Source organism: Pongo pygmaeus, chromosome 21, assembly GCF_028885625.2.
Source record: "Pongo pygmaeus isolate AG05252 chromosome 21, NHGRI_mPonPyg2-v2.0_pri, whole genome shotgun sequence".
Lineage (NCBI taxonomy): Eukaryota > Metazoa > Chordata > Mammalia > Primates > Hominidae > Pongo > Pongo pygmaeus.
In genome coordinates, this window is record NC_072394.2 from 63196206 (window position 1) to 63209236 (window position 13031).

A 13031-nucleotide genomic window follows, 5' to 3' on the forward strand; every position below is an offset into this window, starting at 1 on the left:
TTCCATGGCATTTTAATCTCAACCCATTTTCCATCGCCCTTTCTCTCCAGGCTGCTTTCAGGGTAATTTCTGTATTATTAATTCTCCTTTCAGCGATTTACCTGCTATTTCAACCTTTCATTGACTGAGTCCTTAATTCCTGTGACTGCAGTTTTATTCTGTAAATTTTGTTTGGTCCCCTTTTAAATCTGCCTGGTGACTGTCATCACACTGCATTCATTTCTTGTATCTTTGCTTCTTTTATGTGTTCTCGATCATTTTAATTGTTTAGATTCTTTTTTTTTTTTTTTTTTTTTTTTGAGACAGAGTCTCGCTCTATTGCCCAGGCTGGAGTGCAGTGGCGCGATCTTGGCTCACTGCAAGCTCCACTTCCCGGGTTCACTCCATTCTCCTGCCTCAGCCTCCCTAGTAGCTGGAGCTACAGGCGTCTGCCACCACACCTGGCTAATTTTTTTTTTTCTGTATTTTTAGTAGAGATGGGGTTTTACTGTGTTAGCCAGGATGGTCTTGATCTCCGGACCTCGTGATTCTCCCGCCTCGGCCTCCCAAAGTGCTGGGATTACAGGTGTGAGCCATTGTGCCCAGCCAATTCATTTTTAATGTACTAAATTTATGATAGAATTTTCCCATTATCTACAGGGCTTGGGTTTTCACCCTGCCGTTTGTCTGGCCTGTGGACACTCACTCATGGTGGAGGATTCTTTACACATTTTATGATTTGAATTGTGAATCTATGCTCAGTGGACTCCTGTGTGCCGGGATTGTAGGTGTCTTCCCCACAGCAATTTTGTACTTGTTTCTGTCAGATGTCCTAGGGTTGCGGCCAGCTGTAGGCTACTTTTTATGTTAAAACTTTGACTTGAAAGTTTGGGGATATGAGAGTTGAATTTTGAACCCCAAATCCACGTGAGATTCATGTCCTGATGATGAATTCTCAGGAGAGATCTTTTATGTTTCTTTCCCAAGTGAGGCCAGGCAGCAACAAATAAGAAGCTGTGGCATTGCGGGTTGATGTGCTTTTCTGTGTTACTCTGAACCAAGGGTGTGGCTTTGGAGGGTCCTAGTTTTATGGGGGTGTCAGTCCTACCTGCTCTCCTTGCTCTGCTCTGACGGGTACAAAAATGTCTAAGTCAGTGTTTTTAAATGCTGCTGGGATCCCCAAACCAGCTACATAGGCATCACTTGTAAGTTGTTAGAAATGCAAAATCTAACACCCAAACCAAGACTGACCAAATGAATCAGAAACTGGGCAGGTGGGCTGAGTCTAGACAAATCTGTTTTTAAGATCCCTTCAGGTTCACATGCACCTGGACGGCCACCACTCCGGCTGGTGAGACTAAGTCTCTGCACACACACCTGTTCTCTACAGGGCAGCTACAGCCCACCTGGTTAGCCCCCTAAGGTTTTAAGCTTTTTCTCCCTTTCTGCACCTGGGAATTCCTCATTCTTTCCAGCTTGCTTAGTCATGCTTATAAAATAATATTTATTATGTTTTATCATCTTTTAAAATAAAATAATATGCACACTGAGAACCAGCTGAAAATTTTTTAAAAAGAAAAAACAATAGCAGGAATAATTTTGGTTATCTTCTCTGCCCTCCTGCTAAAATCAGAAGTCGGTAATTATATAATTTTATTGTAAGTTTACTGCCATTCCTAACCCACAGACTGTTAGCTCTGTGAAGGCAGGCATTCATCCCCATTTCTGCTCTTGACTAAATATTCAGCTCCTACTCAGGGAGGGAAATATAGCAGCTACTCCACAAAAGTTTATTTGTAGGATGAGTACCTACATGAAAAAGGGAGACATTAAACTATTTCTGTAAGAACATTCTATTTCAGTTAGATTGTTCAAAATCATACAACTGCCTGTATTCATGCTTTTAGGGGATACCCCCTCCCCAGTGTGGAAATTTTGCTATGTTCTTTCTGCTCATTCATGAAACTTAAAAGCCGTGAATCCTCCACAAGCTTCTCTCCCCAGAGTTGTCTTTTCTTTCTGAGTCTACCCACACTGCCTTGAGGAATCCCTTCTGCCTTTGTACAGTGCTGTTTTTTTTTTATTTGTCATTCTGTAGCCTGGTGGTAAATAGTCTGTAAAGTCAAAGTGCCTGGTTTTATTTCTTAGCTGTACCTCTTAACTACACGGATGACCTTAGCCTTTCCTCCTGCATTTCCTCATCTGCACAGCAGGGATAGTAATAGCCCCACCTCATGGTGTAGCAGGAGGATTCAGTGGATGCTGTGAAGCTCTTGGCATGGTACACAGCCCCTGACAAGCACTTGGAAGGGCCAGCTATTATTTTTATTCCCTGTGTATTTCTTTTCTTTCCAAGCAGCCTAGAAATTTAGTGTTTCCCGAGTACACATCATATTGCTTGGCACACACACAAACATTGTAGAATGAATAAATGAATGACCATCATTTGAGATAATAGTAGGCTGTAGTAGATACTGTGTATATAGAACTATACAGAGCTGTGGGTCCAGCTCTGGGCCCACTATATTCCCAAACATGATGCTCAATATATGCACTTAATACCATCATATTTGAATACTCATTTCATCAAACTAAGATGAATTACAAGATTACATAAGTATATAATCTTTGTTAAAAATATCACATATCACAACCAAGAATAAAGCTCCTCTTGACCACCAAAGCCAGACCTTGTTCTCCTTCCATCGTCATTAGTGATTGAGTGAGAGTTCCTTCCAGACCTTTCTCTATGCATCCATAAAACAGACACACAACCGTGGAAGCCTGGAGTCCTGTGCCTGTGTGTAGAGCATAGATGTGGTCATGCTGTAGGACTAGAGCTGCCACTCAGTGATGACATCTTGGAAATCTCCCCATGGCAGTACACAGAACTGGCTTATTCCTGGCAACAACTTTCCATTCCATAGTGTGGAAATCCAATTGAAAGCACAGTTGTTTTCTTGTTCAACCCTTTGTCAGGTTGTTGCAATATATCTTTATTATAAACAATGCTGCAAAGAATATCCTTAAAATGAAGAAGTGAAATTTCTCTGATTTTATATATATGTACATATTTATAGACACACAAATATATGTAACATTATAAACTGTACATGATGTATGTATAAATTATGTATAATGCATACATTATGTAAATTATATATACACATATAAATTATACACCATAAAGAAATCACACACACAGATATATACTTTCTTTGTACCGGTGACTACCATGACTAGATTTCATTTTTAATCCTTTCGTAAATGCATCTGATCTTTGAAGTAGACCCTGAAATGGGTTAGCATTGTTTCCTGGGTGTCTCACAGATTCTGATGAAGAAAGCTTTACTGAGCACTTACTACACACCATGTTAAGTGCTAGCGGCTTTTGCATCTGCTGCTCTGTTTAAAGTATGTCTTAGAGTGCACCAGCTCCTGGGCTTTGATACCCACCTACCCTGGGGTGCCAACAGCATGTTCATTTCCATCCAGGGACGCCTAGGCCCTCTCATTCAGGGACTCACTGTTCCTGTCTCACTCACTGACTCTCTTCCAAGGCATGCACTGAGACCCTTGCTCTCAGTTCACCTTACGCTTCAATTTATTCCCTATTTACCTCCTGCTTAATTTCATTTTGAGAAAATAGATTTAAAACATCACAATCTACATGCATATTGTGTTTGCTTCAAGTGTTTCCACCTAATTTCCAAATTGGCTTAAAGCAAAACTCCTCGCCAAGACTACTCCTCCTCACTCAAGGAATTGAATTTATGTCCTACCACACTGAAGAGTGGGTCTGTTTAAAAAGGACTCCCAAGATTGAACACACACACACACACACACACACACACACACACGCACGCACACCCCTTCCCCTGTGAATACAATAACATGAGCAGGGCTGTATTGATCCCTGCAGTGCTTTAAAGAACTGCCTGGATAGCTAATCTATAAGTGACTAGTTACTTCTTCACTCTGTTCACTGCAGCCTTGTCTCCCACCTCCCTCCTCCCCAAGTAGTGGGTGGGGGCTGATTCTTCTGTCATCCTCTTCTGCTCTGTGCTGACGCTTGGTGCTATGTAGCGGCCTCTGTACTATGCAATTGCTCTGAGTAAACAACAGAACATCACCCACGTTTAATACTCATGGATTAATTAGAAATGCCTCAGATTCATCAGTGCAAAAGGAAAAGAAAAGAACAATGTAGTCACAAATAATTAACAGTCACTTTTGCTACTATCGTGCTTTCTTTGCATTAGATCATCTTTTTTTAATGTGGGGTGGGCTGAGGCTGAAAAAATGCATGCCCATGATTTTTTTTTTTTCAAATCAAAGAGAACAACGGATATAAAGATGCACACCTCCCTGTTAGCTCAGATCTGAATGCTTTGTCTCTCAATCCAGAATCAACCATTATTACAAGCTTAGTGTAATTCTTCAGATATATGTAGATTTCTCTCTCTGCTGTATTTAGCAATAATGGGAGAATACGATGCTTACTGTTTTGCAACTTTGTTTTTGCAGTTAATCCATATTCAGATATTATTTTTCACTGGTTCACATACACCTACCTCATTTTTTTTCACATCCATGTAATACTGCATGCTATAGGTGCAACTTAATGTATTTAAAGAGTCACATTAAGTTGTTTCAATTGTCAGTGAAAATAATGCTGTAAAGCAAAGCAAAACAAAAACCCCACCTTCTACGTGTATCATTATTTCATGTAAGCATATCTATAGAATAAGTTCTAAGAGAAGAAATTCGGGGCCATGAGATAGGTGCATTTTTAAAGTAAGATTTTTACTGAAGTGTAACAATCATATGCTTTTCAAATCAAAGAGAACAACGGATATAAAGATGCACACCTCCCTGTTAGTTCAGATCTGAATGCTTTGTCTCTTAATCCAGAATCAACCATTATTACAAGCTTAGTGTAATTGCAGTTAATCCATATTCAGATATTATTTTTCACTGGTTCACATACACCTACTCAGATCCAAAAACAAAGACAGCTAAAACTCCAGAAGGCTGCTGGTGCCCCACTGGGGTACCATCCTGTCTTCGATCACCATAGCTGACTTTTCCTTGTTTGTGGATTTCATGCCAGGGAAGCACACAGCATACACTCTTTGTAGCCTTCACCCATGCTATTGCATGTGCTGTACGTGTGTACCTATTCATTGTTGTGTAGGACTTCTTTATAGCAATAGTATCCATTTATTTATTCTACTTTTGATATACATTTGGGCTGCGTCCATATTTTGTCTATTGCCAATAAAACTTCTATAAACATTTTTGAGATATTTTTAGTGCACGGAAGTATGCATTTCTGCTAAGTATATCCCTGAAAGTTGAATTGTTTGGTCATAGATATCCAAGTGTTCTGCTTCAAAATCCCCAAAGAGATTTTCAAATCTATTCACCCACCAGCAGTTCATGACTGTTCAAGTTGCTCCACACCCTCACCAATATTTGGTATTTTCTGTCTTTTTATCTTTAGCCATTTTGTTGAGTCTGCAGTGGCATCACATTTTGGATTGAATTTGCATTTCTATGACAGTGAATGCTAGCAATTACCTTTCCACACCTGTAACGGCCATTTGGCCTCCTCGCTGGTGAAGTGGCTGTTCAGGTCTTCTGTTTCCTGCGGGGACGTCTGTTTTGTTTTGTTTTGTTTTTGTTTTTGTTTTTTCCTTATCAATTGTAGGCATTCTCTGTTACATACTAGATCAAAGGCTTTTTTTGGATGCAGGTATTCAAATATCTTCTCCCACACTGTGGCTTGCCTTTGCATGTGTGTAAGATGTCTTGTCAATTTAGGGGCAACTAATTAATCACTGTTTCTTTTGTGCTCAGCGCCACTTGTCTCCTGCACAATGAGAACACATGGACACAGGAAGGGGAACATCACCCTTCGAGGACTGTTGTGGGGTGGCGGGAGGGATAGCATTGGGAGATATACCTAACGCTAGATGACGAGTTAGTGGGTGCAGCGCACCAGCATGGCACATGTATACATATGTAACTTACCTGCACATTGAGCACATGTACCATAAAACCTAAAGTATAATAATAATAATAATAATAATAATAATAATTAAAAAAAGAATATTTGCCTACCCCAAGGTCATGAAGATACTCTCTGCTTTCTTCTTAAAGGTTTGCTGTTTGACATTTCACATTTAGATCTACAATCCATGTGGTCTTGCTTTGTGTATGGTGTCTGTTAAGAGTCAAGATCCCTTGCTCTTCCCCTATGGATACTTAAATGACCCTCTGCCATTTATCCATAGCAGCATCATCTCCCCTGTGTGCCACCATTGCCATACTCCTGTGATCGTGTCTGTGCGGGTCAGCTTCTGCCTCACTGCTCCATCTGTTCACCTCTGCTTTAGTGCACACCTGCACCCGAGGAATAGCCTCCAGTAGTCCCGACTGAGAGCCTGTTGTGCTTACTATGTATCTCCCTCCTTGGCAGAATATTCATGATATAATTATTGTCTTTCAGCCCTAAAGGTTGATGAAAACCCTGTTTTACTTTATCTGTTCTTCTTGTGGCTTTTCAGCCCATTAACCTGCACAGTTCAAGGGCAAAACTACAGAGAATTGTGTTCACCTCTTAATCTCCCTCTTTTCAAAAGGCTCTTGGCACCTCATTTCCTGGCAGCCCCCATGCTTCAGTTCTTGTCTCCCCAGTTCAAGGAGATGGCAGAAAGTTTCTCTGGCATTTCCCTCTATGGCAGATCATGCTGCCTAGCCTCTGCCCCACCTGTCACTCCCAACCCTGCATCAGGAACCTGTGGCTCTGCTGGAAAACTTGGAAACCTGTGCTCACAGAAGGCTGGAATTACTCAGGGAATCCTTGGGATCCTGGCTTCTCTGAATGCACTGACCACTCAATGTTTTAATGCAGATGCCTCTTGGATTGTTTCTTCCATTTTTTTTTCTTGTTCTCAGTGGTAGTGTTGTCTGCAACCAGCTACACCATTGTAACACAAATCAGAAACCCAGATATGGACATTTTAAATTTTGATAAATGTAATAGTGTTGTTCAATAACCTTCAAAGAGGTGGCCCAGTTTATACAGTATATGCACCTTAGCTACAATTGTAAAAATCTGATATTTAACTGGAAATACAGTTAATCCTAAGATGAGGAATTGGTACTCTTCCAGCTATGCCTTTGGGCCCATTTATAACATTTAATCTACCATCATGCATAGGAAATGCACTTGCAGGCCACATCAAAGGAACACAAATAAGCTTTTGATGGTTTAATAAGAGCTGGCAGTATAAAGACGGGTGGCCTGACCATCTTCGTGATTTCAAATCTGCTGCAAACTCTGTTAATGACTTTTGTCTCCTGGCTTCCTTTGAAGCATGATTCCTGGCCTTAGCTGGGAAATACGACCTAAAGGCTTACACACAGGGCAGCTTGGGAAGCCTGGCCTCAGAGGGAAGCTGCGGCTGCTTGAACAAGTTCAGGTCAGGCAAGAAAGGTCTCTGATTCTTTTTTGAGGGGTGGGTTGGGGAGTGAGTTGGTGCAAGAGGGTTAATCAGTTGAAATTAAAGGAATCTGTTAATGCGTAAGTAAGCAACCTGCCTGTAGAATTCAGTAAGTGGAAAGAAGCTTGTTTTAGAGGCAGATGCTTGGTTGGGGCGTGGTCCCTAACCAACTGCTCCACATCAAAAGGAAGATGAATATGCCCACTGTCAACTTCTCCCGGTGGCTGTATGCTACAAACCAGGGCAGTCTACTTGTGTCTGTGTTGGCTCTTAGCACAGAAGTTTACAAAGGATGAATAAATCTAGAAAGAAGCCTCTGGAGTTGGTGAAAGATTATCTATGATGAAACAGAAATAAAAAATTCTCCCGGGCAACTCATTGTAATCCAGCTGGATCCTTCCCTCCTATCCCTTCTAAAAGAATGTATTCTCTTGGCTTCCGTATCTGTGCCAATATTCCTCCCAACCTTTGGGGAATTGTTTGGGCTTGACACATAGCAACACTTAGAAGTACATTTCAGAACCCTTATTCGGTTTTGTGTGGGAAGAATTTGACTCAAGGGATAAACTGGCTCAGGTGTGTCCATCTGCAAAGAAACCTCCACTTGATTGTAAGCCTCTTACAAGATTTAGAAAGGCTGGAAGCAAATAATTTTTACACAGCACAAACTTTTAAGAGATTAATTTTAAAATTTATTTTTCCTCCACCTTGTTTGGATAAGAGTTTACTTTTTTAAAAAGATTTTTAAAACAAAGGTGCTTCACGTGTGTGAACATGATCCATTGTTTCCTCTTTCTTCAAGAATGAATTTTGGACTCTTACCACACTAGAGATAGCAAAGGCCTTGGGACTGTGTTGAAAATCATTGTCCATTTATAAACTGATGCCCTTAGGACATCACATCTTGCTTTCCATCAAACACACCAAGCGCTCAAGCCCAATAGAGATTATAGATTCATGCAAAAAAAAAGGAAGAAGAAATAAATTGATGCCTTTTGTCCTTTCTTTTCTAGGACATGTCAGAAAGCAGATACCTAGTCTTCGAAAAGCACTCAGGAAGTCATCCTTGCTGTCCTTGATACTTCTTTTCACTGTGCCCTGATACCCAGTTTACCAACACGTCCTATCAATTTTACCTCCAAACTTAGTTCCACTCCATTTAATCCATCCTTACCTTTCATACCATACCATTGTCTTTGACCTAGATATTTAAGGACTTCTTAATAAATCTTAAGAAGGTTTATTAAGATTATTATTTATGAAGATTTATTATTATTAAGAGAGATCTTAATAGATCTCTCCAAATTAGAATGGATTCCACCCCCAATCTGGAATGGGAGTAATTTTCTTTAAATATTTTTACTTTGCATTCTCACTTCAATGTCTTCCCGTTGGTTTCCCATTACCTTTAAGAGATGGTGTCCAGTCCTTGAACAAGTCTACATGGCTCTGTTTGACCTGGCTTTTGCCTGTCTTTCTACCCTGAGGGTCTCAACCATCTTCGCTAATGAGGAACAACTAGAGAGCTTTTTTTTCCCCCAAGAAGGGCTTTTGATTTAGCTAACTAGAATAGGGCCTGTACAAAGATAATGTTTTCAAAGCGATCCATGGGATTTTCTCATGCAGTCAAAGTAGAGAACTGCAGATCTGTCCTCATTTCCTCATTTCTCAGCATCTTTTCCATTGCTTGCTCTGCTCCAGGCATGCCAGCCTTTGAGATTTTCAAGTATGTTGTGGTTTGATTTTTTTTAATCGTTTCTTCAGCTTAGGATAATTTTCTTCCCTGTTTTAACCTGACCAATTTCCAATGACTCTTTAAGTCTCATTTTAAACGATGCATATTCCTGGAAACTTTCACAATACTCCTCACTTTTTCATGGCAGTTAGCATAATTGGAATTCTAAGAATTTGGAAGATTGTCTGTGAATAGTTGATTATCTGCATGAGTCATCTTCATGAGTATGTGTCTGTTGTTTTCTGCCGTATCCTCAATGCCTGGCCCAGCGGCCAGCCCACAGTTGACCCTGACAACCCTGGGGTGTTGAACAATGCCCTTTTCTCTTCCCTGTCTCCTGCCGTCCTTCCATCATTCAGTATTTATGGAGCCGGCAGAGTGCTGTGGGACATGGCTGCTTATATCACCCAGAATCATTAAGGCCATTTCTAGCTCTTCTTCTGCTCACTGAGAGCATGAATTAATGGGCTGACATTGCTCAAGTGCTTGAAAGATAATGAGGCTTCTAGGCTCCTAATCAGAGTTCACCTCTGTTAAAATGGAGACCATCAGGATTTTAGTTTCTTTTGGACATTATCTTCACATTATGGCTGGTTTCTTCCCCTCAGCATTATTTTGTGTTATTTGGGTTTATAGAATTATTATTTACATGCAATAAAATCCGCCAATTTTAATCTACAATTTGTTGAGTTCTGACAAATGAATGCAGCCACGTAACCATCACCATGCTCATGATAGGGGACATGCTATCACCTCAAGACATCCCCTGTTCCCTTTGCAGTCAATGCCCCACTTGACACCCTGCCCCCTGGCAAAGATCTGCTTTCATCACTATAATTTTGCTTTTTCCTAGAATTCCATATAAATGAAATCAAGCAGCATGTAGTTCTTTTTTTTTTTTTTGTCCTGGCTTCTTTCACTTAATGTATTTTTCAGCTCCATACAGGATGTATCAGTAGTTCAGTTTATTTTGGTTGCTAATACATGATAGTTTACTGATTCACTCACTGGTGGATGGGCATTTATGCTATTTTTAATTTGGGGCTATATAAATTTTTACAAATATTTGCATACAACACTGTGTACATATATGTTAACATTTTTCTTGAATAAATAACTGGGCATATAATTGCTGAGTCTTACGGTAGGTGATTGTTTATAAGAAGCAGTCAAAGCATTTTCCAAAGTAGTTAGTTCTACCCTTTTCACTAACAAAGTATGAAAATTCTAGTTTTTCTATCTGCTTGCCAACACTTTTTGTTTTGGTCATTCTGGCGGGTGTGGAGTGATATGTAACTGTGATTTTAATTTGCATTTCCCTAATGACTAACCACATTGCATTTTGCCATATGCATATTAGCCACCCATGTATTTTCTTTGGTGAGCCGTATGGTCAAGTCTTGGCTCATTTTTTAAAAATGCGTTATCTAATTAATGGATATTAAGAATTCTTTATATATTCTGGACATGTTTTATTAGATAAATATTTTTCAATTTTTTTCTAGTTTCTGATTTGCCTTTGGATTTTCATTATGATGGCTTTTAAAGAATAGAAATTTTAAATTTTGTTTAGGTTTAATTTATCAAATATCTCTATTATAATTTGTGATTTTTAGAGTCCAATTGACAAAATCTTTGTATGAGCCTGGGTAAGTACAATTTTCTTCTATGTTTTTATCTAAAATATTATAGTTTTAGCTCATATATTTTGATCTGTAATCTATGTTAATTTCTGTGTATAGCGGGAAGTCAAGATTGAGGTTCATTTTCACCTTCCTGGATTTCTAATTGTTCCAGGACTATTTGTGGGAAAGATTTCATCAATCTTACATTTCATTTTTTCTTCTTTGCCTTCTTTTGTATGAATTAGTTATTATTCTTGTGATTCAATTTTATTATCTATCTTGGTACTAAACCTTCTTTTTTAGTGTTTTCTCCAGGTTTATATTATATATTTATTTATATATGTACTATAATATGGTACATATTTACCACATATACCATAATATATGTACTACGTGTATTGTTCGTACAGTATACCACATATTAAGCATATATACCATAATATATACATATATTATGAACATAATACATATGTACATATATTTGTACATATGTACATATGTAATAGTATGTATGTGTATATATACTATATATAATAGTATGTATATATAGTGTGTATGTATAGATATACTACGATATATACATATATTATGAACATAATACATATGTACATATATTTGTACGTATGTATTATGTTCATAATATATGTATATATTACAGTATATCTATACATACATGATATATGTACATATGTACTATACCATAATATAGTACATATTTACCATAGTCCATGTTCAAATATTATTTTATATCTATGATAATGACATTACAATGATGTACTTCCAGATCTACCCTCAGCCTTTGTGAATTCTTGTCACATTATTTTTACAAATGTTATAAACCCTAGATTACATTGATATTATTTTTGTGGTAAATACTTACCTTTAAAAGGTAAGAATCCTATGTCTTCAAAAATCAGTTGTATTTCCATGAATGCTGACTGAGCAAAAAATCTTTGCATTAAAACGTGAGTTAGGTTGAATAGACAGATAGGTAGATATAGATATGTACATACATACATATGTGTATATAAACCCTTGCATATATATGTATATATTTGTATGTATGTGTATAGATATAGAAACACACATTTATTACTGACTTACACTCTGGTTTACTAGGCATAACTTATAAAATAGGTAATTAATATGTGTACTACATTGGTTATATACAGATGAAAATATCCCCAAAACACATAAAATTATATTTAAAATATTAAAATGTTCTAAAAAGGTACTTTTTAATTTCTAAAAAAGAACTCCTTTTTCTGGCACTCTAAAACACAGTTATTAATATCGACCATATCAAATATCTTTCACTTCAATATTTATTTTTTCTTTGACTAGGTTTATGGAAATCAGCTGGGGATTTTTTTTTAGCAAAGTTTTACAATTAACTCCGCCTTTTTTCACGTAAATAATACATCTGGCTTCCAGATTTCCAACTTCTTATTCCTACAAATCACCTAGTCATTAATTGAAAAATTAAATTGGTCAACAGTACCAAATAAATACAATATTATTTATTTTTGTTAGACCTACAAAATATTTAAAAGGCTAATACAATAATAAAATAAATAAACTTGAATTTTGACTGTAAAACTAATAGAGCATGAAACACAGTTATCTTTAATTTGGAAATATAATCCCAGGGCAAAAGCAATTCTTCAGGAAAGTGAGGAACACATTGCTCAGAATCTGCCTTCTGTAAATAGTCCAGGTGGAGGAATGAGCCAGTTGTATTAAAGTTTCTCCATTCGAAGCAGGTAGCCCTTATCAGCCATTTTAAATCCATAGAATAAATGGAGTTGGGTCTGCCAACTTATTTTCTGTCCTGGAAGCAACTATCACATCCCAGTGGTTACTGGTTCTGACTGGCAATGCATGTTAAATGTAGTGATTAATTAACATTTTAAAACCGATGTGTACTCTCACTTTCTTAGAAACTTTACCTAAAAAGCCTAACTTTGCACAGAGGAAAGCAAAAATCATCATTAAAATAACCAAGGCTGCTCGTAGACAGAAATGTAATCATCTCAGAAGCTTTTCCCCACCCAGATACACGGCAAGTCTGTGTGATCACAAAAAGTAGACATTTCTCCCCCAGGCCTCAGACTCCCTTACCCACGCTTCTGTTTTGGTAGGGCTAGGGTTGAATCTGATTATCTGAATGATTAATGGAGG